The following is a 27727-nucleotide window of genomic DNA, read 5'->3' as shown; positions in this document are numbered from 1 at the left end:
GTAATTTGGACGTTTTAAAATTACATCTCTTCCAGTTATTTTCAAAAAACAGATCGTGTCAGAAGTGGGATTCGAACCCACGCCCTAAAACGAGGACGAGAATACACAGATTCACATCGTGAACGAAGAAAGCTAAGCCTCTTGAGTCTGTCGCCTTAGACAGCTCGGCCATCCTGTTGTGGTCTTTGGTAATTTTGACGTTTTAAAATTACATCTCTTCCAGTTATTTTCATAAAACACATCGTGTCATAAGTAGGATTCGAACCCACGCCCTCAAACGAGGACCAGAATACACAGATTCACATCGTAAACGAAGGAAACTAAGCCCCTTGAGTCTGGCGTTTAGACCGCTCGGCCCTCCTGACGTGGTTTTATGTAATTTGGACGTTTTAAAATTACATCTCTTCCAGTTATTTTCATAAAACACATCGTGTCAGAAGTGCGATACGAACCCACGCCCTCAAACGAGCACCGGAATACACAGATTCACATCGTGAACGAAGGAAGCTAAGCCCCTTGAGTCTGGCGCCTTAGACCGCTCGGCCATCCTGACGTAGTTTTATGGAATTTGGACGTTTTAAAATTACATCTCTTCCAGTTATTTTCAAAAAACACATCGTGTCAGAAGTGGGATTCGATTCCACGCCCTAAAACGAGGACGAGAATACACAGATTCACATCGTGAACGAAGGAAGCTAAGCCCTTGAGTCTGGCACCTTAGGCCGCTCGGCCATCCTGACGTGGTTTTATGTAATTTGGACGTTTTAAAATTACATCTCTTCCAGTTATATTCGAAAAACACATCGTGTCAGAAGTGGGATTCGAACCCACGCCCTCAAACGAGGACCAGAATACACAGATTCACATCGTGAACGAAGGAAGCTAAGCCCCTTGAGTCTGGCGCCTTAGACCGCTCGGCCATACTGACGTGGTTTTATGTAATTTGGACGTTTTAAAATTACATCTCTTCTAGTTATTTTCATAAAACACATCGTGTCAGAAGTGGGATTCGAACCCACGCCCTCAAACGAGGACCGGAATACACAGATTCACATCGTGAACGAAGGAAGCTAAGCCCTTGAGTCTGGCACCTTAGGCCGCTCGGCCATCCTGACGTGGTTTTATGTAATTTGGACGTTTTAAAATTACATCTCTTCCAGTTATATTCGAAAAACACATCGTGTCAGAAGTGGGATTCGAACCCACGCCCTCAAACGAGGACCAGAATACACAGATTCACATCGTGAACGAAGGAAGCTAAGCCCCTTGAGTCTGGCGCCTTAGACCGCTCGGCCATACTGACGTGGTTTTATGTAATTTGGACGTTTTAAAATTACATCTCTTCCAGTTATTTTCAAAAAACACATCGTGTCAGAAGTGGGATTCGAAAACACTCCCGAAAACGAGGACCAGAATACAGCGATTCACTTCGTGAACGAAGGAAGCTAAGAACCCTTGCGTCTGTCGCCTAAGTACGCTCGGCCATACTGACGTGGTTTTATGTAATTTGGACGTTTTAAAATTACATCTCTTCCAGTTATTTTCATAAAACACATCGTGTCAGAAGTGCGATACGAACCCACGCCCTCAAACGAGCACCGGAATACACAGATTCACATCGTGAACGAAGAAAGCTAAGCCTCTTGAGTCTGTCGCCTTAGACAGCTCGGCCATCCTGTTGTGGTCTTTGGTAATTTTGACGTTTTAAAATTACATCTCTTCCAGTTATTTTCATAAAACACATCGTGTCATAAGTAGGATTCGAATCCACGCCCTCAAACGAGGACCAGAATACACAGATTCACATCGTAAACGAAGGAAACTAAGCCCCTTGAGTCTGGCGTTTAGACCGCTCGGCCCTCCTGACGTGGTTTTATGTAATTTGGACGTTTTAAAATTACATCTCTTCCAGTTATTTTCATAAAACACATCGTGTCAGAAGTGCGATACGAACCCACGCCCTCAAACGAGCACCGGAATACACAGATTCACATCGTGAACGAAGGAAGCTAAGCCCCTTGAGTCTGGCGCCTTAGACCGCTCGGCCATCCTGACGTAGTTTTATGGAATTTGGACGTTTTAAAATTACATCTCTTCCAGTTATTTTCATAAAACACATCGTGTCAGAAGTGCGATACGAACCCACGCCCTCAAACGAGCACCGGAATACACAGATTCACATCGTGAACGAAGGAAGCTAAGCCCCTTGAGTCTGGCGCCTTAGACCGCTCGGCCATCCTGACGTAGTTTTATGGAATTTGGACGTTTTAAAATTACATCTCTTCCAGTTATTTTCAAAAAACACATCGTGTCAGAAGTGGGATTCGAACCCACGCCCTAAAACGAGGACGAGAATACACAGATTCACATCGTGAACGAAGGAAGCTAAGCCCTTGAGTCTGACACCTTAGGCCGCTCGGCCATCCTGACGTGGTTTTATGTAATTTGGACGTTTTAAAATTACATCTCTTCCAGTTATATTCGAAAAACACATCGTGTCAGAAGTGGGATTCGAACCCACGCCCTCAAACGAGGACCAGAATACACAGATTCACATCGTGAACGAAGGAAGCTAAGCCCCTTGAGTCTGGCGCCTTAGACCGCTCGGCCATACTGACGTGGTTTTATGTAATTTGGACGTTTTAAAATTACATCTCTTCTAGTTATTTTCATAAAACACATCGTGTCAGAAGTGGGATTCGAACCCACGCCCTCAAACGAGGACCGGAATACACAGATTCACATCGTGAACGAAGGAAGCTAAGCCCTTGAGTCTGGCACCTTAGGCCGCTCGGCCATCCTGACGTGGTTTTATGTAATTTGGACGTTTTAAAATTACATCTCTTCCAGTTATATTCGAAAAACACATCGTGTCAGAAGTGGGATTCGAACCCACGCCCTCAAACGAGGACCAGAATACACAGATTCACATCGTGAACGAAGGAAGCTAAGCCCCTTGAGTCTGGCGCCTTAGACCGCTCGGCCATACTGACGTGGTTTTATGTAATTTGGACGTTTTAAAATTACATCTCTTCCAGTTATTTTCAAAAAACACATCGTGTCAGAAGTGGGATTCGAAAACACTCCCGAAAACGAGGACCAGAATACAGCGATTCACTTCGTGAACGAAGGAAGCTAAGAACCCTTGCGTCTGTCGCCTAAGTACGCTCGGCCATACTGACGTGGTTTTATGTAATTTGGACGTTTTAAAATTACATCTCTTCCAGTTATTTTCATAAAACACATCGTGTCAGAAGTGCGATACGAACCCACGCCCTCAAACGAGCACCGGAATACACAGATTCACATCGTGAACGAAGAAAGCTAAGCCTCTTGAGTCTGTCGCCTTAGACAGCTCGGCCATCCTGTTGTGGTCTTTGGTAATTTTGACGTTTTAAAATTACATCTCTTCCAGTTATTTTCATAAAACACATCGTGTCATAAGTAGGATTCGAATCCACGCCCTCAAACGAGGACCAGAATACACAGATTCACATCGTAAACGAAGGAAACTAAGCCCCTTGAGTCTGGCGTTTAGACCGCTCGGCCCTCCTGACGTGGTTTTATGTAATTTGGACGTTTTAAAATTACATCTCTTCCAGTTATTTTCATAAAACACATCGTGTCAGAAGTGCGATACGAACCCACGCCCTCAAACGAGCACCGGAATACACAGATTCACATCGTGAACGAAGGAAGCTAAGCCCCTTGAGTCTGGCGCCTTAGACCGCTCGGCCATCCTGACGTAGTTTTATGGAATTTGGACGTTTTAAAATTACATCTCTTCCAGTTATTTTCATAAAACACATCGTGTCAGAAGTGCGATACGAACCCACGCCCTCAAACGAGCACCGGAATACACAGATTCACATCGTGAACGAAGGAAGCTAAGCCCCTTGAGTCTGGCGCCTTAGACCGCTCGGCCATCCTGACGTAGTTTTATGGAATTTGGACGTTTTAAAATTACATCTCTTCCAGTTATTTTCAAAAAACACATCGTGTCAGAAGTGCGATACGAACCCACGCCCTCAAACGAGCACCGGAATACACAGATTCACATCGTGAACGAAGGAAGCTAAGCCCCTTGAGTCTGGCGCCTTAGACCGCTCGGCCATCCTGACGTAGTTTTATGGAATTTGGACGTTTTAAAATTACATCTCTTCCAGTTATATTCGAAAAACACATCGTGTCAGAAGTGGGATTCGAACCCACGCCCTCAAACGAGGACCAGAATACACAGATTCACATCGTGAACGAAGGAAGCTAAGCCCCTTGAGTCTGGCGCCTTAGACCGCTCGGCCATACTGACGTGGTTTTATGTAATTTGGACGTTTTAAAATTACATCTCTTCTAGTTATTTTCATAAAACACATCGTGTCAGAAGTGGGATTCGAACCCACGCCCTCAAACGAGGACCAGAATACACAGATTCACATCGTGAACGAAGGAAGCTAAGCCCCTTGAGTCTGGCGCCTTAGACCGCTCGGCCATCCTGACGTAGTTTTATGTAATTTGGACGTTTTAAAATTACATCTCTTCCAGTTATTTTCAAAAAACACATCGTGTCAGAAGTGGGATTCGAAAACACTCCCGAAAACGAGGACCAGAATACAGCGATTCACTTCGTGAACGAAGGAAGCTAAGAACCCTTGAGTCTGTCGCCTAAGTACGCTCGGCCATACTGACGTGGTTTTATGTAATTTGGACGTTTTAAAATTACATCTCTTCCAGTTATTTTCATAAAACACATCGTGTCAGAAGTGCGATACGAACCCACGCCCTCAAACGAGCACCGGAATACACAGATTCACATCGTGAACGAAGGAAGCTAAGCCACTTGAGTCTGTCGCCTAAGACCGCTCGGCCATCCTGACGTGGTTTTATGTAAATTGGACGTTTTAAAATTACATCTCTTCCAGTTATTTTCATAAAACACATCGTGTCAGAAGTGCGATACGAACCCACGCCCTCAAACGAGCACCGGAATACACAGATTCACATCGTGAACGAAGGAAGCTAAGCCCCTTGAGTCTGGCGCCTTAGACCGCTCGGCCATCCTGACGTAGTTTTATGTAATTTGGACGTTTTAAAATTACATCTCTTCCAGTTATTTTCAAAAAACACATCGTGTCAGAAGTGGGATTCGAACCCACGCCCTAAAACGAGGACGAGAATACACAGATTCACATCGTGAACGAAGAAAGCTAAGCCTCTTGAGTCTGTCGCCTTAGACAGCTCGGCCATCCTGTTGTGGTCTTTGGTAATTTTGACGTTTTAAAATTACATCTCTTCCAGTTATTTTCATAAAACACATCGTGTCATAAGTAGGATTCGAACCCACGCCCTCAAACGAGGACCAGAATACACAGATTCACATCGTAAACGAAGGAAACTAAGCCCCTTGAGTCTGGCGTTTAGACCGCTCGGCCCTCCTGACGTGGTTTTATGTAATTTGGACGTTTTAAAATTACATCTCTTCCAGTTATTTTCATAAAACACATCGTGTCAGAAGTGCGATACGAACGCACGCCCTCAAACGAGCACCGGAATACACAGATTCACATCGTGAACGAAGGAAGCTAAGCCCCTTGAGTCTGGCGCCTTAGACCGCTCGGCCATACTGACGTAGTTTTATGGAATTTGGACGTTTTAAAATTACATCTCTTCCAGTTATTTTCAAAAAACACATCGTGTCAGAAGTGGGATTCGAACCCACGCCCTAAAACGAGAACGAGAATACACAGATTCACATCGTGAACGAAGAAAGCTAAGCCCCTTGAGTCTGTCGCCTTAGACAGCTCGGCCATCCTGTTGTGGTCTTTGGTAATTTTGACGTTTTAAAATTACATCTCTTCCAGTTATTTTCATAAAACACATCGTGTCATAAGTAGGATTCGAACCCACGCCCTCAAACGAGGACCAGAATACACAGATTCACATCGTGAACGAAGGAAGCTAAGCCCCTTGAGTCTGGCGCCTTAGACCGCTCGGCCATACTGACGTAGTTTTATGGAATTTGGACGTTTTAAAATTACATCTCTTCCAGTTATTTTCAAAAAACACATCGTGTCAGAAGTGGGATTCGAACCCACGCCCTCAAACGAGGACCAGAATACACAGATTCACATCGTGAACGAAGGAAGCTAAGCCCCTTGAGTCTGGCGCCTTAGACCGCACGGCCATCCTGACGTAGTTTTATGTAATTTGGACGTTTTAAAATTACATCTCTTCCAGTTATTTTCATAAAACACATCGTGTCATAAGTAGGATTCGAACCCACGCCCTCAAACGAGGACCAGAATACACAGATTCACATCGTAAACGAAGGAAACTAAGCCCCTTGAGTCTGGCGCCTTAGACCGCTCGGCCCTCCTGACGTGGTTTTATGTAATTTGGACGTTTTAAAATTACATCTCTTCCAGTTATTTTCATAAAACACATCGTGTCAGAAGTGCGATACGAACCCACGCCCTCAAACGAGCACCGGAATACACAGATTCACATCGTGAACGAAGGAAGCTAAGCCCCTTGAGTCTGGCGCCTTAGACCGCTCGGCCATCCTGACGTAGTTTTATGGAATTTGGACGTTTTAAAATTACAACTCTTCCAGTTATTTTCAAAAAACACATCGTGTCAGAAGTGCGATTCGAACCCACGCCCTAAAACGAGGACGAGAATACACAGATTCACATCGTGAACGAAGGAAGCTAAGCCCCTTGAGTCTGGCACCTTAGGCCGCTCGGCCATCCTGACGTGGTTTTATGTAATTTGGACGTTTTAAAATTACATCTCTTCCTGTTATATTCGAAAAACAACATCGTGTCAGAAGTGGGATTCGAACCCACGCCCTCAAACGAGGACCAGAATACACAGATTCACATCGTGAACGAAGGAAGCTAAGCCCCTTGAGTCTGGCGCCTTAGACCGCTCGGCCATCCTGTTGTGGTCTTTGGTAATTTTGACGTTTTAAAATTACATCTCTTCCAGTTATTTTCATAAAACACATCGTGTCATAATTGGGATTCGAACCCACGCCCTCAAACGATTACCAGAATACACAGATTCACATCGTAAACGAAGGAAACTAAGCCCCTTGAGTCTGGCGTTTAGACCGCTCGGCCCTCCTGACGTGGTTTTATGTAATTTGGACCTTTTAAAATTACATCTCTTCCAGTTATTTTCATAAAACACATCGTGTCAGAAGTGGGATACGAACCCACGCCCTCAAACGAGGACCAGAATACACAGATTCACATCGTGAACGAAGGAAGCTAAGCCCCTTGAGTCTGGCGCCTTAGACCGCTCGGCCATCCTGACGTAGTTTTATGTAATTTGGACGTTTTAATATTACATCTCTTCCAGTTATTTTCAAAAAACACATCGTGTCAGAAGTGGGATTCGAACCCACGCCCTCAAACGAGGACCAGAATACAGTGATTCACATCGTGAACGAAGGAAACTAAGCCCCTTGAGTCTGGCGTTTAGACCGCTCGGCCCTCCTGACGTGGTTTTATGTAATTTGAACGTTTTAAAATTACATCTCTTCCAGTTATTTTCATAAAACACATCGTGTCAGAAGTGCGATACGAACCCACGCCCTCAAACGAGCACCGGAATACACAGATTCACATCGTGAACGAAGGAAGCTAAGCCACTTGAGTCTGTCGCCTAAGACCGCTCGGCCATCCTGACGTGGTTTTATGTAAATTGGACGTTTTAAAATTACATCTCTTCCAGTTATTTTCAAAAAACACATCGTGTCAGAAGTGGGATTCGAACCCACGCCCTCAAACGAGGACCAGAATACACAGATTCACATCGTGAACGAAGGAAGCTAAGCCCCTTGAGTCTTGCGCCTTAGACCACTCGGCCATCCTGACGTGGTTTTATGTAATTTGGACGTTTTAAAATTACATCTCTTCCGGTTATTTTCAAAAAACACATCGTGTCAGAAGTGGGATTCGAACCCACGCCCTAAAACGAGGACGAGAATACACAGATTCACATCGTGAACGAAGAAAGCTAAGCCCCTTGAGTCTGTCGCCTTAGACAGCTCGGCCATCCTGTTGTGGTCTTTGGTAATTTTGACGTTTTAAAATTACATCTCTTCCAGTTATTTTCATAAAACACATCGTGTCATAAGTAGGATTCGAACCCACGCCCTCAAACGAGGACCAGAATACACAGATTCACATCGTAAACGAAGGAAACTAAGCCCCTTGAGTCTGGCGTTTAGACCGCTCGGCCCTCCTGACGTGGTTTTATGTAATTTGGACGTTTTAAAATTACATCTCTTCCAGTTATTTTCATAAAACACATCGTGTCAGAAGTGCGATACGAACCCACGCCCTCAAACGAGCACCGGAATACACAGATTCACATCGTGAACGAAGGAAGCTAAGCCCCTTGAGTCTGGCGCCTTAGACCGCTCGGCCATACTGACGTAGTTTTATGGAATTTGGACGTTTTAAAATTACATCTCTTCCAGTTATTTTCAAAAAACACATCGTGTCAGAAGTGGGATTCGAACCCACGCCCTAAAACGAGGACGAGAATACACAGATTCACATCGTGAACGAAGAAAGCTAAGCCCCTTGAGTCTGTCGCCTTAGACAGCTCGGCCATCCTGTTGTGGTCTTTGGTAATTTTGACGTTTTAAAATTACATCTCTTCCAGTTATTTTCATAAAACACATCGTGTCATAAGTAGGATTCGAACCCACGCCCTCAAACGAGGACCAAGAATACACAGATTCACATCGTGAACGAAGGAAGCTAAGCCCCTTGAGTCTGGCGTTTAGACCGCTCGGCCCTCCTGACGTGGTTTTATGTAATTTGGACGTTTTAAAATTACATCTCTTCCAGTTATTTTCATAAAACACATCGTGTCAGAAGTGCGATACGAACCCACGCCCTCAAACGAGCACCGCAATACACAGATTCACATCGTGAACGAAGGAAGCTAAGCCCCTTGAGTCTGGCGCCTTAGACCGCTCGGCCATCCTGACGTAGTTTTATGGAATTTGGACGTTTTAAAATTACATCTCTTCCAGTTATTTTCAAAAAACACATCGTGTCAGAAGTGGGATTCGAACCCACGCCCTCAAACGAGGACCAGAATACACAGATTCACATCGTGAACGAAGGAAGCTAAGCCCCTTGAGTCTGGCGCCTTAGACCGCACGGCCATCCTGACGTAGTTTTATGTAATTTGGACGTTTTAAAATTACATCTCTTCCAGTTATTTTCATAAAACACATCGTGTCATAAGTAGGATTCGAACCCACGCCCTCAAACGAGGACCAGAATACACAGATTCACATCGTAAACGAAGGAAACTAAGCCCCTTGAGTCTGGCGTTTAGACCGCTCGGCCCTCCTGACGTGGTTTTATGTAATTTGGACGTTTTAAAATTACATCTCTTCCAGTTATTTTCATAAAACACATCGTGTCAGAAGTGCGATACGAACCCACGCCCTCAAACGAGCACCGGAATACACAGATTCACATCGTGAACGAAGGAAGCTAAGCCCCTTGAGTCTGGCGCCTTAGACCGCTCGGCCATCCTGACGTAGTTTTATGGAATTTGGACGTTTTAAAATTACATCTCTTCCAGTTATTTTCAAAAAACACATCGTGTCAGAAGTGGGATTCGAACCCACGCCCTAAAACGAGGACGAGAATACACAGATTCACATCGTGAACGAAGGAAGCTAAGCCCCTTGAGTCTGGCACCTTAGGCCGCTCGGCCATCCTGACGTGGTTTTATGTAATTTGGACGTTTTAAAATTACATCTCTTCCAGTTATATTCGAAAAACACATCGTGTCAGAAGTGGGATTCGAACCCACGCCCTCAAACGAGGACCAGAATACACAGATTCACATCGTGAACGAAGGAAGCTAAGCCCCTTGAGTCTGGCGCCTTAGACCGCTCGGCCATCCTGTTGTGGTCTTTGGTAATTTTGACGTTTTAAAATTACATCTCTTCCAGTTATTTTCAAAAAACACATCGTGTCAGAAGTGCGATACGAACCCACGCCCTCAAACGAGCACCGGAATACACAGATTCACATCGTGAACGAAGGAAGCTAAGCCCCTTGAGTCTGGCACCTTAGGCCGCTCGGCCATCCTGACGTGGTTTTATGTAATTTGGACGTTTTAAAATTACATCTCTTCCAGTTATATTCGAAAAACACATCGTGTCAGAAGTGGGATTCGAACCCACGCCCTCAAACGAGGACCAGAATACACAGATTCACATCGTGAACGAAGGAAGCTAAGCCCCTTGAGTCTGGCGCCTTAGACCGCTCGGCCATCCTGTTGTGGTCTTTGGTAATTTTGACGTTTTAAAATTACATCTCTTCCAGTTATTTTCATAAAACACATCGTGTCAGAAGTGGGATTCGAACCCACGCCCTCAAACGAGGACCAGAATACACAGATTCACATCGTAAACGAAGGAAACTAAGCCCCTTGAGTCTGGCGTTTAGACCGCTCGGCCCTCCTGACGTGGTTTTATGTAATTTGGACGTTTTAAAATTACATCTCTTCCAGTTATTTTCATAAAACACATCGTGTCAGAAGTGGGATACGAACCCACGCCCTCAAACGAGGACCAGAATACAGAGATTCACATCGTGAACGAAGGAAGCTAAGCCCCTTGAGTCTGGCGCCTTAGACCGCTCGGCCATCCTGACGTAGTTTTATGTAATTTGGACGTTTTAAAATTACATCTCTTCCAGTTATTTTCAAAAAACACATCGTGTCAGAAGTGGGATTCGAACCCACGCCCTAAAACGAGGACGAGAATACACAGATTCACATCGTGAACGAAGGAAGCTAAGCCCCTTGAGTCTGGCGACTTAGACCGCACGGCCATCCTGACGTAGTTTTATGTAATTTGGACGTTTTAAAATTACATCTCTTCCAGTTATTTTCAAAAAACACATCGTGTCAGAAGTGGGATTCGAACCCACGCCCTCAAACGAGGACCAGAATACAGTGATTCACATCGTGAACGAAGGAAGCTAAGCCCCTTGAGTCTGGCACCTTAGGCCGCTCGGCCATCCTGACGTGGTGTTATGTAATTTGGACGTTTTCAAATTACATCTCTTCCAGTTATTTTCAAAAAACAGATCGTGTCAGAAGTGGGATTCGAACCCACGCCCTAAAACGAGGACGAGAATACACAGATTCACATCGTGAACGAAGGAAGCTAAGCCCCTTGAGTCTGTCGCCTTAGACAGCTCGGCCATCCTGTTGTGGTCTTTGGTAATTTTGACGTTTTAAAATTACATCTCTTCCAGTTATTTTCATAAAACACATCGTGTCATAAGTGGGATTCGAACCCACGCCCTCAAACGAGGACCAGAATACACAGATTCACACCGTAAACGAAGGAAGCTAAGCCCCTTGAGTCTGTCGCCTTAGACATCTCGGCCATCCTGTTGTGGTCTTTGGTAATTTTGACGTTTTAAAATTACATCTCTTCCAGTTATTTTCATAAAACACATCGTGTCATAAGTAGGATTCGAACCCACGCCCTCAAACGAGGACCAGAATACACAGATTCACATCGTAAACGAAGGAAACTAAGCCCCTTGAGTCTGGCGTTTAGACCGCTCGGCCCTCCTGACGTGGTTTTATGTAATTTGGACGTTTTAAAATTACATCTCTTCCAGTTATTTTCATAAAACACATCGTGTCAGAAGTGCGATACGAACCCACGCCCTCAAACGAGCACCGGAATACACAGATTCACATCGTGAACGAAGGAAGCTAAGCCCCTTGAGTCTGGCGCCTTAGACCGCTCGGCCATCCTGACGTAGTTTTATGGAATTTGGACGTTTTAAAATTACATCTCTTCCAGTTATTTTCAAAAAACACATCGTGTCAGAAGTGGGATTCGAACCCACGCCCTAAAACGAGGACGAGAATACACAGATTCACATCGTGAACGAAGGAAGCTAAGCCCCTTGAGTCTGGCGTTTAGACCGCTCGGCCCTCCTGACGTGGTTTTATGTAATTTGGACGTTTTAAAATTACATCTCTTCCAGTTATTTTCATAAAACACATCGTGTCAGAAGTGCGATACGAACCCACGCCCTCAAACGAGCACCGGAATACACAGATTCACATCGTGAACGAAGGAAGCTAAGCCCCTTGAGTCTGGCACCTTAGGCCGCTCGGCCATCCTGACGTGGTTTTATGTAATTTGGACGTTTTAAAATTACATCTCTTCCAGTTATATTCGAAAAACACATCGTGTCAGAAGTGGGATTCGAACCCACGCCCTCAAACGATTACCAGAATACACAGATTCACATCGTAAACGAAGGAAACTAAGCCCCTTGAGTCTGGCGTTTAGACCGCTCGGCCCTCCTGACGTGGTTTTATGTAATTTGGACGTTTTAAAATTACATCTCTTCCAGTTATTTTCATAAAACACATCGTGTCAGAAGTGGGATACGAACCCACGCCCTCAAACGAGGACCAGAATACAGAGATTCACATCGTGAACGAAGGAAGCTAAGCCCCTTGAGTCTGGCGCCTTAGACCGCTCGGCCATCCTGACGTAGTTTTATGTAATTTGGACGTTTTAAAATTACATCTCTTCCAGTTATTTTCAAAAAACACATCGTGTCAGAAGTGGGATTCGAACCCACGCCCTAAAACGAGGACGAGAATACACAGATTCACATCGTGAACGAAGGAAGCTAAGCCCCTTGAGTCTGGCACCTTAGGCCGCTCGGCCATCCTGACGTGGTTTTATGTAATTTGGACGTTTTAAAATTACATCTCTTCCAGTTATTTTCAAAAAACACATCGTGTCAGAAGTGGGATTCGAACCCACGCCCTCAAACGAGGACCAGAATACAGTGATTCACATCGTGAACGAAGGAAACTAAGCCCCTTGAGTCTGGCGTTTAGACCGCTCGGCCCTCCTGACGTGGTTTTATGTAATTTGAACGTTTTAAAATTACATCTCTTCCAGTTATTTTCATAAAACACATCGTGTCAGAAGTGCGATACGAACCCACGCCCTCAAACGAGCACCGGAATACACAGATTCACATCGTGAACGAAGGAAGCTAAGCCCCTTGAGTCTGGCGTTTAGACCGCTCGGCCCTCCTGACGTGGTTTTATGTAATTTGGACGTTTTAAAATTACATCTCTTCCAGTTATTTTCATAAAACACATCGTGTCAGAAGTGCGATACGAACCCACGCCCTCAAACGAGCACCGGAATACACAGATTCACATCGTGAACGAAGGAAGCTAAGCCCCTTGAGTCTGGCACCTTAGGCCGCTCGGCCATCCTGACGTGGTTTTATGTAATTTGGACGTTTTAAAATTACATCTCTTCCAGTTATATTCGAAAAACACATCGTGTCAGAAGTGGGATTCGAACCCACGCCCTCAAACGATTACCAGAATACACAGATTCACATCGTAAACGAAGGAAACTAAGCCCCTTGAGTCTGGCGTTTAGACCGCTCGGCCCTCCTGACGTGGTTTTATGTAATTTGGACGTTTTAAAATTACATCTCTTCCAGTTATTTTCATAAAACACATCGTGTCAGAAGTGGGATACGAACCCACGCCCTCAAACGAGGACCAGAATACAGAGATTCACATCGTGAACGAAGGAAGCTAAGCCCCTTGAGTCTGGCGCCTTAGACCGCTCGGCCATCCTGACGTAGTTTTATGTAATTTGGACGTTTTAAAATTACATCTCTTCCAGTTATTTTCAAAAAACACATCGTGTCAGAAGTGGGATTCGAACCCACGCCCTAAAACGAGGACGAGAATACACAGATTCACATCGTGAACGAAGGAAGCTAAGCCCCTTGAGTCTGGCGACTTAGACCGCACGGCCATCCTGACGTAGTTTTATGTAATTTGGACGTTTTAAAATTACATCTCTTCCAGTTATTTTCAAAAAACACATCGTGTCAGAAGTGGGATTCGAACCCACGCCCTCAAACGAGGACCAGAATACAGTGATTCACATCGTGAACGAAGGAAGCTAAGCCCCTTGAGTCTGGCACCTTAGGCCGCTCGGCCATCCTGACGTGGTGTTATGTAATTTGGACGTTTTCAAATTACATCTCTTCCAGTTATTTTCAAAAAACAGATCGTGTCAGAAGTGGGATTCGAACCCACGCCCTAAAACGAGGACGAGAATACACAGATTCACATCGTGAACGAAGGAAGCTAAGCCCCTTGAGTCTGTCGCCTTAGACAGCTCGGCCATCCTGTTGTGGTCTTTGGTAATTTTGACGTTTTAAAATTACATCTCTTCCAGTTTTTTTCATAAAACACATCGTGTCATAAGTGGGATTCGAACCCACGCCCTCAAACGAGGACCAGAATACACAGATTCACACCGTAAACGAAGGAAGCTAAGCCCCTTGAGTCTGTCGCCTTAGACATCTCGGCCATCCTGTTGTGGTCTTTGGTAATTTTGACGTTTTAAAATTACATCTCTTCCAGTTATTTTCATAAAACACATCGTGTCATAAGTAGGATTCGAACCCACGCCCTCAAACGAGGACCAGAATACACAGATTCACATCGTAAACGAAGGAAACTAAGCCCCTTGAGTCTGGCGTTTAGACCGCTCGGCCCTCCTGACGTGGTTTTATGTAATTTGGACGTTTTAAAATTACATCTCTTCCAGTTATTTTCATAAAACACATCGTGTCAGAAGTGCGATACGAACCCACGCCCTCAAACGAGCACCGGAATACACAGATTCACATCGTGAACGAAGGAAGCTAAGCCCCTTGAGTCTGGCGCCTTAGACCGCTCGGCCATCCTGACGTAGTTTTATGGAATTTGGACGTTTTAAAATTACATCTCTTCCAGTTATTTTCAAAAAATACATCGTGTCAGAAGTGGGATTCGAACCCACGCCCTAAAACGAGGACGAGAATACACAGATTCACATCGTGAACGAAGGAAGCTAAGCCCCTTGAGTCTGGCACCTTAGGCCGCTCGGCCATCCTGACGTGGTTTTATGTAATTTGGACGTTTTAAAATTACATCTCTTCCAGTTATTTTCAAAAAACACATCGTGTCAGAAGTGGGATTCGAACCCACGCCCTCAAACGAGGACCAGAATACAGTGATTCACATCGTGAACGAAGGAAACTAAGCCCCTTGAGTCTGGCGTTTAGACCGCTCGGCCCTCCTGACGTGGTTTTATGTAATTTGAACGTTTTAAAATTACATCTCTTCCAGTTATTTTCATAAAACACATCGTGTCAGAAGTGCGATACGAACCCACGCCCTCAAACGAGCACCGGAATACACAGATTCACATCGTGAACGAAGGAAGCTAAGCCCCTTGAGTCTGGCGTTTAGACCGCTCGGCCCTCCTGACGTGGTTTTATGTAATTTGGACGTTTTAAAATTACATCTCTTCCAGTTATTTTCATAAAACACATCGTGTCAGAAGTGCGATACGAACCCACGCCCTCAAACGAGCACCGGAATACACAGATTCACATCGTGAACGAAGGAAGCTAAGCCCCTTGAGTCTGGCACCTTAGGCCGCTCGGCCATCCTGACGTGGTTTTATGTAATTTGGACGTTTTAAAATTACATCTCTTCCAGTTATATTCGAAAAACACATCGTGTCAGAAGTGGGATTCGAACCCACGCCCTCAAACGAGGACCAGAATACACAGATTCACATCGTGAACGAAGGAAGCTAAGCCCCTTGAGTCTGGCGCCTTAGACCGCTCGGCCATCCTGTTGTGGTCTTTGGTAATTTTGACGTTTTAAAATTACATCTCTTCCAGTTATTTTCATAAAACACATCGTGTCATAAGTGGGATTCGAACCCACGCCCTCAAACGATTACCAGAATACACAGATTCACATCGTAAACGAAGGAAACTAAGCCCCTTGAGTCTGGCGTTTAGACCGCTCGGCCCTCCTGACGTGGTTTTATGTAATTTGGACGTTTTAAAATTACATCTCTTCCAGTTATTTTCATAAAACACATCGTGTCAGAAGTGGGATACGAACCCACGCCCTCAAACGAGGACCAGAATACAGAGATTCACATCGTGAACGAAGGAAGCTAAGCCCCTTGAGTCTGGCGCCTTAGACCGCTCGGCCATCCTGACGTGGTTTTATGTAATTTGAACGTTTTAAAATTACATCTCTTCCAGTTATTTTCATAAAACACATCGTGTCAGAAGTGCGATACGAACCCACGCCCTCAAACGAGCACCGGAATACACAGATTCACATCGTGAACGAAGGAAGCTAAGCCCCTTGAGTCTGGCGCCTTAGACCGCTCGGCCATCCTGACGTAGTTTTATGGAATTTGGACGTTTTAAAATTACATCTCTTCCAGTTATTTTCAAAAAACACATCGTGTCAGAAGTGGGATTCGAACCCACGCCCTAAAACGAGGACGAGAATACACAGATTCACATCGTGAACGAAGGAAGCTAAGCCCCTTGAGTCTGGCGACTTAGACCGCACGGCCATCCTGACGTAGTTTTATGTAATTTGGACGTTTTAAAATTACATCTCTTCCAGTTATTTTCAAAAAACACATCGTGTCAGAAGTGGGATTCGAACCCACGCCCTCAAACGAGGACCAGAATACAGTGATTCACATCGTGAACGAAGGAAGCTAAGCCCCTTGAGTCTGGCACCTTAGGCCGCTCGGCCATCCTGACGTGGTGTTATGTAATTTGGACGTTTTCAAATTACATCTCTTCCAGTTATTTTCAAAAAACAGATCGTGTCAGAAGTGGGATTCGAACCCACGCCCTAAAACGAGGACGAGAATACACAGATTCACATCGTGAACGAAGGAAGCTAAGCCCCTTGAGTCTGGCGACTTAGACCGCACGGCCATCCTGACGTAGTTTTATGTAATTTGGACGTTTTAAAATTACATCTCTTCCAGTTATTTTCAAAAAACACATCGTGTCAGAAGTGGGATTCGAACCCACGCCCTCAAACGAGGACCAGAATACAGTGATTCACATCGTGAACGAAGGAAGCTAAGCCCCTTGAGTCTGGCACCTTAGGCCGCTCGGCCATCCTGACGTGGTTTTATGTAATTTGAACGTTTTAAAATTACATCTCTTCCAGTTATTTTCATAAAACACATCGTGTCAGAAGTGCGATACGAACCCACGCCCTCAAACGAGCACCGGAATACACAGATTCACATCGTGAACGAAGGAAGCTAAGCCCCTTGAGTCTGGCACCTTAGGCCGCTCGGCCATCCTGACGTGGTTTTATGTAATTTGGACGTTTTAAAATTAAATCTCTTCCAGTTATTTTCATAAAACACATCGTGTCAGAAGTGCGATACGAACCCACGCCCTCAAACGAGCACCGGAATACACAGATTCACATCGTGAACGAAGGAAGCTAAGCCCCTTGAGTCTGGCGCCTTAGACCGCTCGGCCATCCTGTTGTGGTCTTTGGTAATTTTGACGTTTTAAAATTACATCTCTTCCAGTTATTTTCATAAAACACATCGTGTCATAAGTGGGATTCGAACCCACGCCCTCAAACGATTACCAGAATACACAGATTCACATCGTGAACGAAGGAAGCTAAGCCCCTTGAGTCTGGCGCCTTAGACCGCACGGCCATCCTGACGTAGTTTTATGTAATTTGGACGTTTTAAAATTACATCTCTTCCAGTTATTTTCAAAAAACACATCGTGTCAGAAGTGGGATTCGAACCCACGCCCTCAAACGAGGACCAGAATACAGTGATTCACATCGTGAACGAAGGAAGCTAAGCCCCTTGAGTCTGGCACCTTAGGCCGCTCGGCCATCCTGACGTGGTGTTATGTAATTTGGACGTTTTCAAATTACATCTCTTGCAGTTATTTTCAAAAAACACATCGTGTCAGAAGTGGGATTCGAACCCACGCCCTAAAACGAGGACGAGAATACACAGATTCACATCGTGAACGAAGGAAGCTAAGCCCCTTGAGTTTGTCGCCTTAGACAGCTCGGCCATCCTGTTGTGGTCTTTGGTAATTTTGACGTTTTAAAATTACATCTCTTCCAGTTATTTTCATAAAACAAATCGTGTCATAAGTGGGATTCGAACCCACGCACTCAAACGAGGACCAGAATACACAGATTCACATCGTAAACGAAGGAAACTAAGCCACTTGAGTCTGGCGTTTAGACCGCTCGGCCCTCCTGACGTGGTTTTAAGTAATTTGGACGTTTTAAAATTACATCTCTTCCAGTTATTTTCATAAAACACATCGTGTCAGAAGTGGGATACGAACCCACGCCCTCAAACGAGGACCAGAATACACAGATTCACACCGTAAACGAAGGAAGCTAAGCCCCTTGAGTCTGTCGCCTTAGACAGCTCGGCCATCCTGTTGTGGTCTTTGGTAATTTTGACGTTTTAAAATTACATCTCTTCCAGTTATTTTCATAAAACACATCGTGTCATAAGTAGGATTCGAACCCACGCCCTCAAACGAGGACCAGAATACACAGATTCACATCGTAAACGAAGGAAACTAAGCCCCTTGAGTCTGGCGTTTAGACCGCTCGGCCCTCCTGACGTGGTTTTATGTAATTTGGACGTTTTAAAATTACATCTCTTCCAGTTATTTTCATAAAACACATCGTGTCAGAAGTGGGATACGAACCCACGCCCTCAAACGAGGACCAGAATACACAGATTCACATCCTGAACGAAGGAAGCTAAGCCCCTTGAGTCTGGCGCCTTAGACCGCTCGGCCATCCTGACGTAGTTTTATGTAATTTGGACGTTTTAAAATTACATCTCTTCCAGTTATTTTCAAAAAACACATCGTGTCAGAAGTGGGATTCGAACCCACGCCCTAAAACGAGGACGAGAATACACAGATTCACATCGTGAACGAAGGAAGCTAAGCCCCTTGAGTCTGGCGCCTTAGACCGCACGGCCATCCTGACGTAGTTTTATGTAATTTGGACGTTTTAAAATTACATCTCTTCCAGTTATTTTCAAAAAACACATCGTGTCAGAAGTGGGATTCGAACCCACGCCCTCAAACGAGGACCAGAATACAGTGATTCACATCGTGAACGAAGGAAACTAAGCCCCTTGAGTCGGGCGTTTAGACCGCTCGGCCCTCGTGACGTGGTTTTATGTAATTTGAACGTTTTAAAATTACATCTCTTCCAGTTATTTTCATAAAACACATCGTGTCAGAAGTGCGATACGAACCCACGCCCTCAAACGAGCACCGGAATACACAGATTCACATCGTGAACGAAGGAAGCTAAGCCCCTTGAGTCTGGCGCCTTAGACCGCTCGGCCATCCTGACGTAGTTTTATGGAATTTGGACGTTTTAAAATTACATCTCTTCCAGTTATTTTCATAAAACACATCGTGTCATAAGTGGGATTCGAACCCACGCCCTTAAACGATTACCAGAATACACAGATTCACATCGTAAACGAAGGAAACTAAGCCCCTTGAGTCTGGCGTTTAGACCGCTCGGCCTTCCTGACGTGGTTTTATGTAATTTGGACGTTTTAAAATTACATCTCTTCCAGTTATTTTCATAAAACACAACGTGTCAGAAGTGGGATACGAACCCACGCCCTCAAACGAGGACCAGAATACAGAGATTCACATCGTGAACGAAGGAAGCTAAGCCCCTTGAGTCTGGCGCCTTAGACCGCTCGGCCATCCTGACGTAGTTTTATGTAATTTGGACGTTTTAAAATTACATCTCTTCCAGTTATTTTCAAAAAACACATCGTGTCAGAAGTGGGATTCGAACCCACGCCCTAAAACGAGGACGAGAATACACAGATTCACATCGTGAACGAAGGAAGCTAAGCCCCTTGAGTCTGGCGCCTTAGACCGCACGGCCATCCTGACGTAGTTTTATGTAATTTGGACGTTTTAAAATTACATCTCTTCCAGCTATATTCGAAAAACACATCGTGTCAGAAGTGGGATTCGAACCCACGCCCTCAAACGAGGACAAGAATACACAGATTCACATCGTGAACGAAGGAAGCTAAGCCCCTTGAGTCTGGCACCTTAGGCCGCTCGGCCATCCTGACGTGGTTTTATGTAATTTGGACGTTTTAAAATTACATCTCTTCCAGTTATATTCGAAAAACACATCGTGTCAGAAGTGGGATTCGAACCCACGCCCTCAAACGAGGACCAGAATACAGTGATTCACATCGTGAACGAAGGAAGCTAAGCCCCTTGAGTCTGGCACCTTAGGCCGCTCGGCCATCCTGACGTGGTTTTATGTAATTTGGACGTTTTAAAATTACATCTCTTCCAGTTATTTTCAAAAAACACATCGTGTCAGAAGTGGGATTCGAACCCACGCCCTCAAACGAGGACAAGAATACACAGATTCACATCGTGAACGAAGGAAGCTAAGCCCCTTGAGTCTGGCGCCTTAGACCGCTCGGCCATGATGACGTGGTTTTATGTAATTTGGACGTTTTAAAATTACATCTCTTCTAGTTATTTTCATAAAACACATCGTGCAGAAGTGGGATTCGAACCCACGCCCTCAAACGAGGACCAGAATACACAGATTCACATCGTAAACGAAGGAAGCTAAGCCCCTTGAGTATGGCGCCTTAGACCGCTCGGCCATCCTGACGTAGTTTTATGTAATTTGGACGTTTTAAAATTACATCTCTTCCAGTTATTTTCAAAAAACACATCGTGTCAGAAGTGGGATTCGAACCCACGCCCTAAAACGAGGACGAGAATACACAGATTCACATCGTGAACGAAGGAAGCTAAGCCCCTTGAGTCTGGCACCTTAGGCCGCTCGGCCATCCTGACGTGGTTTTATGTAATTTGGACGTTTTAAAATTACATCTCTTCCAGTTATATTCGAAAAACACATCGTGTCAGAAGTGGGATTCGAACCCACGCCCTCAAACGAGGACCAGAATACACAGATTCACATCGTGAACGAAGGTAGCTAAGCCCCTTGAGTCTGGCGCCTTAGACCGCTCGGCCATACTGACGTGGTTTTATGTAATTTGGACGTTTCAAAATTACATCTCTTCTAGTTATTTTCATAAAACACATCGTGTCAGAAGTGGGATTCGAACCCACGCCCTCAAACGAGGACAAGAATACACAGATTCACATCGTGAACGAAGGAAGCTAAGCCCTTTGAGTCTGGCACCTTAGGCCGCTCGGCCATCCTGACGTGGTTTTATGTAATTTGGACGTTTTAAAATTACATCTCTTCCAGTTATATTCGAAAAACACATCGTGTCAGAAGTGGGATTCGAACCCACGCCCTCAAACGAGGACCAGAATACAGTGATTCCCATCGTGAACGAAGGAAGCTAAGCCCCTTGAGTCTGGCACCTTAGGCCGCTCGGCCATCCTGACGTGGTTTTATGTAATTTGGACGTTTTAAAATTACATCTCTTCCAGTTATTTTCAAAAAACACATCGTGTCAGAAGTGGGATTCGAACCCACGCCCTCAAACGAGGACAAGAATACACAGATTCACATCGTGAACGAAGGAAGCTAAGCCCCTTGAGTCTGGCGCCTTAGACCGCTCGGCCATGATGACGTGGTTTTATGTAATTTGGACGTTTTAAAATTACATCTCTTCTAGTTATTTTCATAAAACACATCGTGCAGAAGTGGGATTCGAACCCACGCCCTCAAACGAGGACCAGAATACACAGATTCACATCGTGAACGAAGGAAGCTAAGCCCCTTGAGTATGGCGCCTTAGACCGCTCGGCCATCCTGACGTAGTTTTATGTAATTTGGACGTTTTAAAATTACATCTCTTCCAGTTATTTTCAAAAAACACATCGTGTCAGAAGTGGGATTCGAAAACACTCCCGAAAACGAGGACCAGAATACAGCGATTCACTTCGTGAACGAAGGAAGCTAAGCCACTTGAGTCTGTCGCCTAAGACCGCTCGGCCATCCTGACGTGGTTTTATGTAAATTGGACGTTTTAAAATTACATCTCTTCCAGTTATATTCGAAAAACACATCGTGTCAGAAGTGGGATTCGAACCCACGCCCTCAAACGAGGACCAGAATACAGTGATTCCCATCGTGAACGAAGGAAGCTAAGCCCCTTGAGTCTGGCACCTTAGGCCGCTCGGCCATCCTGACGTGGTTTTATGTAATTTGGACGTTTTAAAATTACATCTCTTCCAGTTATTTTCAAAAAACACATCGTGTCAGAAGTGGGATTCGAACCCACGCCCTCAAACGAGGACAAGAATACACAGATTCACATCGTGAACGAAGGAAGCTAAGCCCCTTGAGTCTGGCGCCTTAGACCGCTCGGCCATGATGACGTGGTTTTATGTAATTTGGACGTTTTAAAATTACATCTCTTCTAGTTATTTTCATAAAACACATCGTGCAGAAGTGGGATTCGAACCCACGCCCTCAAACGAGGACCAGAATACACAGATTCACATCGTGAACGAAGGAAGCTAAGCCCCTTGAGTATGGCGCCTTAGACCGCTCGGCCATCCTGACGTAGTTTTATGTAATTTGGACGTTTTAAAATTACATCTCTTCCAGTTATTTTCAAAAAACACATCGTGTCAGAAGTGGGATTCGAAAACACTCCCGAAAACGAGGACCAGAATACAGCGATTCACTTCGTGAACGAAGGAAGCTAAGCCACTTGAGTCTGTCGCCTAAGACCGCTCGGCCATCCTGACGTGGTTTTATGTAAATTGGACGTTTTAAAATTACATCTCTTCCAGTTATTTTCAAAAAACACATCGTGTCAGAAGTGGGATTCGAACCCACGCCCTCAAACGAGGACCAGAATACACAGATTCACATCGTGAACGAAGGAAGCTAAGCCCCTTGAGTCTTGCGCCTTAGACCGCTCGGCCATCCTGACGTGGTTTTATGTAATTTGGACGTTTTAAAATTACATCTCTTCCAGTTATTTTCAAAAAACACATCGTGTCAGAAGTGGGATTCGAACCCACGCCCTAAAACGAGGACGAGAATACACAGATTCACATCGTGAACGAAGGAAGCTAAGCCCCTTGAGTCTGGCACCTTAGGCCGCTCGGCCATCCTGACGTGGTTTTATGTAATTTGGACGTTTTAAAATTACATCTCTTCCAGTTATATTCGAAAAACACATCGTGTCAGAAGTGGGATTCGAACCCACGCCCTCAAACGAGGACCAGAATACACAGATTCACATCGTGAACGAAGGTAGCTAAGCCCCTTGAGTCTGGCGCCTTAGACCGCTCGGCCATACTGACGTGGTTTTATGTAATTTGGACGTTTCAAAATTACATCTCTTCTAGTTATTTTCATAAAACACATCGTGTCAGAAGTGGGATTCGAACCCACGCCCTCAAACGAGGACAAGAATACACAGATTCACATCGTGAACGAAGGAAGCTAAGCCCCTTGAGTCTGGCGCCTTAGACCGCTCGGCCATAATGACGTGGTTTTATGTAATTTGGACGTTTTAAAATTACATCTCTTCTAGTTATTTTCATAAAACACATCGTGCAGAAGTGGGATTCGAACCCACGCCCTCAAACGAGGACCAGAATACACAGATTCACATCGTGAACGAAGGAAGCTAAGCCCCTTGAGTATGGCGCCTTAGACCGCTCGGCCATCCTGACGTAGTCTTATGTAATTTGGACGTTTTAAAATTACATCTCTTCCAGTTATTTTCAAAAAACACATCGTGTCAGAAGTGGGATTCGAAAACACTCCCGAAAACGAGGACCAGAATACAGCGATTCACTTCGTGAACGAAGGAAGCTAAGCCACTTGAGTCTGTCGCCTAAGACCGCTCGGCCATCCTGACGTGGTTTTATGTAAATTGGACGTTTTAAAATTACATCTCTTCCAGTTATTTTCAAAAAACACATCGTGTCAGAAGTGGGATTCGAACCCACGCCCTCAAACGAGGACCAGAATACACAGATTCACATCGTGAACGAAGGAAGCTAAGCCCCTTGAGTTTTGCGCCTTAGACCGCTCGGCCATCCTGACGTGGTTTTATGTAATTTGGACGTTTTAAAATTACATCTCTTCCAGTTATTTTCAAAAAACACATCGTGTCAGAAGTGGGATTCGAACCCACGCCCTAAAACGAGGACGAGAATACACAGATTCACATCGTGAACGAAGAAAGCTAAGCCCCTTGAGTCTGTCGCCTTAGACAGCTCGGCCATCCTGTTGTGGTCTTTGGTAATTTTGACGTTTTAAAATTACATCTCTTCGAGTTATTTTCATAAAACACATCGTGTCAGAAGTGGGATTCGAACCCACGCCCTCAAACGAGGACCAGAATACACAGATTCACATCGTGAACGAAGGAAGCTAAGCCCCTTGAGTCTTGCGCCTTAGACCGCTCGGCCATCCTGACGTGGTTTTATGTAATTTGGACGTTTTAAAATTACATCTCTTCCAGTTATATTCGAAAAACACATCGTGTCAGAAGTGGGATTCGAACCCACGCCCTCAAACGAGGACCAGAATACACAGATTCACATCGTGAACGAAGGTAGCTAAGCCCCTTGAGTCTGGCGCCTTAGACCGCTCGGCCATACTGACGTGGTTTTATGTAATTTGGACGTTTCAAAATTACATCTCTTCTAGTTATTTTCATAAAACACATCGTGTCAGAAGTGGGATTCGAACCCACGCCCTCAAACGAGGACAAGAATACACAGATTCACATCGTGAACGAAGGAAGCTAAGCCCCTTGAGTCTGGCACCTTAGGCCGCTCGGCCATCCTGACGTGGTTTTATGTAATTTGGACGTTTTAAAATTACATCTCTTCCAGTTATATTCGAAAAACACATCGTGTCAGAAGTGGGATTCGAACCCACGCCCTCAAACGAGGACCAGAATACAGTGATTCACATCGTGAACGAAGGAAGCTAAGCCCCTTGAGTCTGGCACCTTAGGCCGCTCGGCCATCCTGACGTGGTTTTATGTAATTTGGACGTTTTAAAATTACATCTCTTCTAGTTATTTTCATAAAACACATCGTGTCAGAAGTGGGATTCGAACCCACGCCCTCAAACGAGGACAAGAATACACAGATTCACATCGTGAACGAAGGAAGCTAAGCCCCTTGAGTCTGGCGCCTTAGACCGCTCGGCCATAATGACGTGGTTTTATGTAATTTGGACGTTTTAAAATTACATCTCTTCTAGTTATTTTCATAAAACACATCGTGCAGAAGTGGGATTCGAACCCACGCCCTCAAACGAGGACCAGAATACACAGATTCACATCGTGAACGAAGGAAGCTAAGCCCCTTGAGTATGGCGCCTTAGACCGCTCGGCCATCCTGACGTAGTCTTATGTAATTTGGACGTTTTAAAATTACATCTCTTCCAGTTATTTTCAAAAAACACATCGTGTCAGAAGTGGGATTCGAAAACACTCCCGAAAACGAGGACCAGAATACAGCGATTCACTTCGTGAACGAAGGAAGCTAAGCCACTTGAGTCTGTCGCCTAAGACCGCTCGGCCATCCTGACGTGGTTTTATGTAAATTGGACGTTTTAAAATTACATCTCTTCCAGTTATTTTCAAAAAACACATCGTGTCAGAAGTGGGATTCGAACCCACGCCCTCAAACGAGGACCAGAATACACAGATTCACATCGTGAACGAAGGAAGCTAAGCCCCTTGAGTCTGGCACCTTAGGCCGCTCGGCCATCCTGACGTGGTTTTATGTAATTTGGACGTTTTAAAATTACATCTCTTCCAGTTATTTTCAAAAAACACATCGTGTCAGAAGTGGGATTCGAACCCACGCCCTCAAACGAGGACAAGAATACACAGATTCACATCGTGAACGAAGGAAGCTAAGCCCCTTGAGTCTGGCGCCTTAGACCGCTCGGCCATAATGACGTGGTTTTATGTAATTTGGACGTTTTAAAATTACATCTCTTCTAGTTATTTTCATAAAACACATCGTGCAGAAGTGGGATTCGAACCCACGCCCTCAAACGAGGACCAGAATACACAGATTCACATCGTGAACGAAGGAAGCTAAGCCCCTTGAGTATGGCGCCTTAGACCGCTCGGCCATCCTGACGTAGTCTTATGTAATTTGGACGTTTTAAAATTACATCTCTTCCAGTTATTTTCAAAAAACACATCGTGTCAGAAGTGGGATTCGAAAACACTCCCGAAAACGAGGACCAGAATACAGCGATTCACTTCGTGAACGAAGGAAGCTAAGCCACTTGAGTCTGTCGCCTAAGACCGCTCGGCCATCCTGACGTGGTTTTATGTAAATTGGACGTTTTAAAATTACATCTCTTCCAGTTATTTTCAAAAAACACATCGTGTCAGAAGTGGGATTCGAACCCACGCCCTCAAACGAGGACCAGAATACACAGATTCACATCGTGAACGAAGGAAGCTAAGCCCCTTGAGTCTTGCGCCTTAGACCGCTCGGCCATCCTGACGTGGTTTTATGTAATTTGGACGTTTTAAAATTACATCTCTTCCAGTTATTTTCAAAAAACACATCGTGTCAGAAGTGGGATTCGAACCCACGCCCTAAAACGAGGACGAGAATACACAGATTCACATCGTGAACGAAGAAAGCTAAGCCCCTTGAGTCTGTCGCCTTAGACAGCTCGGCCATCCTGTTGTGGTCTTTGGTAATTTTGACGTTTTAAAATTACATCTCTTCCAGTTATTTTCATAATACACATCGTGTCATAAGTAGGATTCGAACCCACGCCCTCAAACGAGGACCAGAATACACAGATTCACATCGTAAACGAAGGAAACTAAGCCCCTTGAGTCTGGCGTTTAGACCGCTCGGCCCTCCTGACGTGGTTTTATGTAATTTGGACGTTTTAAAATTACATCTCTTCCAGTTATTTTCATAAAACACATCGTGTCAGAAGTGCGATACGAACCCACGCCCTCAAACGAGCACCGGAATACACAGATTCACATCGTGAACGAAGGAAGCTAAGCCCCTTGAGTCTGGCACCTTAGGCCGCTCGGCCATCCTGACGTGGTTTTATGTAATTTGGACGTTTTAAAATTACATCTCTTCCAGTTATATTCGAAAAACACATCGTGTCAGAAGTGGGATTCGAACCCACGCCCTCAAACGAGGACCAGAATACACAGATTCACATCGTGAACGAAGGAAGCTAAGCCCCTTGAGTCTGGCGCCTTAGACCGCTCGGCCATCCTGTTGTGGTCTTTGGTAATTTTGACGTTTTAAAATTACATCTCTTCCAGTTATTTTCATAAAACACATCTTGTCATAAGTGGGATTCGAACCCACGCCCTCAAACGACTACCAGAATACACAGATTCACATCGTAAACGAAGGAAACTAAGCCCCTTGAGTCTGGCGTTTAGACCGCTCGGCCCTCCTGACGTGGTTTTATGTAATTTGGACGTTTTAAAATTACATCTCTTCCAGTTATTTTCATAAAACACATCGTGTCAGAAGTGGGATACGATCGCACGCCCTCAAACGAGGACCAGAATACACAGATTCACATCGTGAACGAAGGAAGCTAAGCCCCTTGAGTCTGGCGCCTTAGACCGCTCGGCCATCCTGACGTAGTTTTATGTAATTTGGACGTTTTAAAATTACATCTCTTCCAGTTATTTTCAAAAAACACATCGTGTCAGAAGTGGGATTCGAACCCACGCCCTAAAACGAGGACGAGAATACACAGATTCACATCGTGA

General features: G+C 44.8%; 15 non-coding genes across 15 annotated transcripts; all 15 read right to left on the bottom strand.

The window, feature by feature from the left end:
- Positions 1–806: 806 nt before the first annotated feature.
- TRNAL-CAA (transfer RNA leucine (anticodon CAA)) lies at positions 807–928 on the bottom strand. The gene is made up of 2 exons: positions 891–928; positions 807–852 (listed from the first exon to the last, which is right to left on the bottom strand). It is a non-coding gene; the product is annotated as a tRNA-Leu (tRNA).
- A 253-nt stretch (positions 929–1181) lies between these two features.
- TRNAL-CAA (transfer RNA leucine (anticodon CAA)) lies at positions 1182–1303 on the bottom strand. Its single transcript has 2 exons — positions 1266–1303; positions 1182–1227 (listed from the first exon to the last, which is right to left on the bottom strand). It is a non-coding gene; the product is annotated as a tRNA-Leu (tRNA).
- A 1193-nt stretch (positions 1304–2496) lies between these two features.
- On the bottom strand, positions 2497–2618 carry TRNAL-CAA (transfer RNA leucine (anticodon CAA)). Its single transcript has 2 exons — positions 2581–2618; positions 2497–2542 (listed from the first exon to the last, which is right to left on the bottom strand). It is a non-coding gene; the product is annotated as a tRNA-Leu (tRNA).
- Positions 2619–2871: 253 nt separating this feature from the next.
- On the bottom strand, positions 2872–2993 carry TRNAL-CAA (transfer RNA leucine (anticodon CAA)). Its single transcript has 2 exons — positions 2956–2993; positions 2872–2917 (listed from the first exon to the last, which is right to left on the bottom strand). It is a non-coding gene; the product is annotated as a tRNA-Leu (tRNA).
- A 1194-nt stretch (positions 2994–4187) lies between these two features.
- Positions 4188–4309, bottom strand: TRNAL-CAA (transfer RNA leucine (anticodon CAA)). Its single transcript has 2 exons — positions 4272–4309; positions 4188–4233 (listed from the first exon to the last, which is right to left on the bottom strand). It is a non-coding gene; the product is annotated as a tRNA-Leu (tRNA).
- Positions 4310–4375: 66 nt separating this feature from the next.
- On the bottom strand, positions 4376–4497 carry TRNAL-CAA (transfer RNA leucine (anticodon CAA)). Its single transcript has 2 exons — positions 4460–4497; positions 4376–4421 (listed from the first exon to the last, which is right to left on the bottom strand). It is a non-coding gene; the product is annotated as a tRNA-Leu (tRNA).
- Positions 4498–7758: 3261 nt separating this feature from the next.
- On the bottom strand, positions 7759–7880 carry TRNAL-CAA (transfer RNA leucine (anticodon CAA)). Its single transcript has 2 exons — positions 7843–7880; positions 7759–7796 (listed from the first exon to the last, which is right to left on the bottom strand). It is a non-coding gene; the product is annotated as a tRNA-Leu (tRNA).
- Positions 7881–10951: 3071 nt separating this feature from the next.
- TRNAL-CAA (transfer RNA leucine (anticodon CAA)) lies at positions 10952–11073 on the bottom strand. Its single transcript has 2 exons — positions 11036–11073; positions 10952–10997 (listed from the first exon to the last, which is right to left on the bottom strand). It is a non-coding gene; the product is annotated as a tRNA-Leu (tRNA).
- A 2880-nt stretch (positions 11074–13953) lies between these two features.
- On the bottom strand, positions 13954–14075 carry TRNAL-CAA (transfer RNA leucine (anticodon CAA)). Its single transcript has 2 exons — positions 14038–14075; positions 13954–13999 (listed from the first exon to the last, which is right to left on the bottom strand). It is a non-coding gene; the product is annotated as a tRNA-Leu (tRNA).
- Positions 14076–16581: 2506 nt separating this feature from the next.
- TRNAL-CAA (transfer RNA leucine (anticodon CAA)) lies at positions 16582–16703 on the bottom strand. Its single transcript has 2 exons — positions 16666–16703; positions 16582–16627 (listed from the first exon to the last, which is right to left on the bottom strand). It is a non-coding gene; the product is annotated as a tRNA-Leu (tRNA).
- Positions 16704–16957: 254 nt separating this feature from the next.
- TRNAL-CAA (transfer RNA leucine (anticodon CAA)) lies at positions 16958–17079 on the bottom strand. Its single transcript has 2 exons — positions 17042–17079; positions 16958–17003 (listed from the first exon to the last, which is right to left on the bottom strand). It is a non-coding gene; the product is annotated as a tRNA-Leu (tRNA).
- A 630-nt stretch (positions 17080–17709) lies between these two features.
- TRNAL-CAA (transfer RNA leucine (anticodon CAA)) lies at positions 17710–17831 on the bottom strand. The gene is made up of 2 exons: positions 17794–17831; positions 17710–17755 (listed from the first exon to the last, which is right to left on the bottom strand). It is a non-coding gene; the product is annotated as a tRNA-Leu (tRNA).
- A 3069-nt stretch (positions 17832–20900) lies between these two features.
- On the bottom strand, positions 20901–21022 carry TRNAL-CAA (transfer RNA leucine (anticodon CAA)). Its single transcript has 2 exons — positions 20985–21022; positions 20901–20946 (listed from the first exon to the last, which is right to left on the bottom strand). It is a non-coding gene; the product is annotated as a tRNA-Leu (tRNA).
- Positions 21023–23154: 2132 nt separating this feature from the next.
- On the bottom strand, positions 23155–23276 carry TRNAL-CAA (transfer RNA leucine (anticodon CAA)). Its single transcript has 2 exons — positions 23239–23276; positions 23155–23200 (listed from the first exon to the last, which is right to left on the bottom strand). It is a non-coding gene; the product is annotated as a tRNA-Leu (tRNA).
- Positions 23277–24469: 1193 nt separating this feature from the next.
- Positions 24470–24591, bottom strand: TRNAL-CAA (transfer RNA leucine (anticodon CAA)). Its single transcript has 2 exons — positions 24554–24591; positions 24470–24515 (listed from the first exon to the last, which is right to left on the bottom strand). It is a non-coding gene; the product is annotated as a tRNA-Leu (tRNA).
- Between the last annotated feature and the right edge of the window lie 3136 nt (positions 24592–27727).

This window comes from Phalangium opilio, unplaced genomic scaffold (assembly GCF_054372755.1).
Source record: "Phalangium opilio isolate 3A_F unplaced genomic scaffold, DU_Popi_V2 ptg000061l_1, whole genome shotgun sequence".
Classification (NCBI taxonomy): domain Eukaryota; kingdom Metazoa; phylum Arthropoda; class Arachnida; order Opiliones; family Phalangiidae; genus Phalangium; species Phalangium opilio.
This window is presented reverse-complemented; position numbering and strand designations above follow the sequence as displayed.